The 2278-nt window shown below is 40.4% G+C and overlaps 1 non-coding gene across 1 annotated transcript; it reads left to right on the forward strand.

The window, feature by feature from the left end:
- Positions 1-317: 317 nt before the first annotated feature.
- Positions 318-389, forward strand: TRNAP-UGG. The gene has a single exon. It is a non-coding gene; the product is annotated as a tRNA-Pro (tRNA).
- The last annotated feature ends 1889 nt before the right edge of the window (positions 390-2278 follow it).

Below are 2278 nucleotides of genomic sequence, written 5' to 3' on the forward strand. Positions count from 1 at the left end.
GTATGTACAACTGATATAATATAACCAAAACTGGTAGATAAAGAATGGGAGATTAAAGAAGAATTTAAATAAGCTTCTTCTAGTTGATTAATAAAATGAGCAAAACTATCAGATTAAAAAGCAATGGATGCACACTTTAAAACAAGAAGAAAGCTTAGAAGAAACTTTACTGTTAGTAGTGTGTTAGGGATACTTAGAAGCACTACTGTATCTTGTTTATGATCAGCTACTGGGGACATGAAGGCCACATCAAAAGTTACAGAAAATGAGTGTTTTATTTCTATTGGCCAAAAATGACAAAAGATATAAATGAGGGTGGCTTGTTGGTCTAGGGGTATGATTCTCGCTTTGGGTGCGAGAGGTCCCGGGTTCAAATCCCGGACAAGCCCTGGGCTTTTAATTGAATCGTACAATTTAGGATAAAGATATTTCTCTGTGAAAGAAGAGCTGAGTGAAGTTAAGAGGTTGATATCTAAGATAAAGGTCTTTCTCTCTGAAAGAACCACTGAGAGAATTATTCCCCTAGCTACCAAATAGGTGGCAATCCACTGAGCATAGAAGAAGTTATCAGGGACCTGGGGACCCAGGTTGATAGTAGTCTGTCATTCGACACCCATGTAGCTAAAGTAGTTAGGAAGACCTTCTACATTGCCCACCTTATCATGAAGGGATTCTCATCTAGATCAAGGGAGGTCATAGTCTCCCTATACTCATCACTCATCAGACCAATGATTGAGTACAATGCCCCATTCGGAATGTATCTGACCCGACACTTGCAGCAGCTGGAGAGGCCACAAAAGTTCCTCACCAAAAGGATAAAGGGTCTCAAACATCTGTCCTATGCTGCCCGACTGAAAGAACTCCAGCTCTATTCAGTCTTACACGCTTGCTCAGAGGTGACCTTTGCCTAACATACAAGGCCATGTCAAACCCAGATTTGATGAATATGCTTCACCTCAAAAATCTAGATCCGTCAGAGCCACAAGGGCGGAGACTTAAACCTCGACACGGCTATTAATAGGACGCTGGAGGGATAGATTCATCACCCAAAGACTCCCTATGCTGTGGAATAAAATCCCGGTATATGTGAGGCAGAGCACCTCGCTGGCCTTGTTCAAGAGAAATCTTGACCAATGGATGGGAGATCGCAGATATACCCCAGGGATTACCTCAGTGTCACTGCTCAACAGAGGCACAGCAAAATAATGGGTATAGTTCCCCATACTAAAGGGGTGGCGTAAGCCACAAAACTATGGGCTAGGCTTGTAAATGCCCTCGGGCAGATAGCCTAGTATGAACCTATGAACCTATGAACCTATAAGCATTGTCAGTCTAATCCTAAAGTCAAGCTTATCTTCTCTTATTAATTTCCAAGGTCCCCTTGGAACTACGTCCTCACTGAAAAGTTCTGTCTTCATAGAAATAGACATGATTTGGCCCCTTGCAATGGATTTGTGGCAGTATATTCTTGCTACATGTGACTATACCTGCTGGCACTTGGTACTACAAGCCACCCCCAAACAAGAAGCATTGTGACTGTATAAGATCTTTAGCCATTCAGGAATAATACATTCACATTAGTTTGAGAACAGCTACTGAATTTAACAGCCCATATGCTACAGGAATTATGTACCATATTAGGAATTAAGGTTATTCTTACTTCATCATATCACTCCCAAATGGATGGATTACAGAATATAATTAGACTTTCAAGACTATTAAAAATCTGATGTTCAACAAACATACTGCCTTACTGGCATTCAATTAGTAGTACCCTGCTACCTTCCTTTGGCAGTCTACAAAAGCTCAGAGTCCCTCCCTCTGCCTGTCTGTGGTTGAGATGGACCAATCCCCTGGCAGTACATGGACTGCCTTACAAGACAACAGACAGGACTCTTTAAGTTTTCTAGTACCATAGTAAGAGAGGGATTTCTTGGAAGACTGCTCTTTACTCTGGATCTCTTCAGGTGCTGCTTTTTTCTGTCAGTGTTAGAATAGTGTATTTTGCTGCTTTGACTATTTTTTCTTATTAGAAATGTGACATATATTTGGGTTTTACTTTGCACAGTATAATTCTTACACACTTTATTTTAAGCTGATTGTTGATTTCTGGGATGTTTTAACTATTCAAAAGTGTTTATGGCCATTTGCAAATGCTTAGGCCATTAAGCTTCATTTCCTCTCATTGGCTTATTCTTCCAGAGCCCTAGTTAATTGCTCCTGTTTTTTTTTTTCTGTTGATTAAAAGCTTTGGGTGTAGCTTTTGACAGGAATAATT

This window comes from Protopterus annectens, chromosome 3.part0 (genome assembly GCF_019279795.1).
Source record: "Protopterus annectens isolate FY-2018-M chromosome 3.part0, PAN1.0, whole genome shotgun sequence".
Lineage (NCBI taxonomy): Eukaryota > Metazoa > Chordata > Ceratodontiformes > Protopteridae > Protopterus > Protopterus annectens.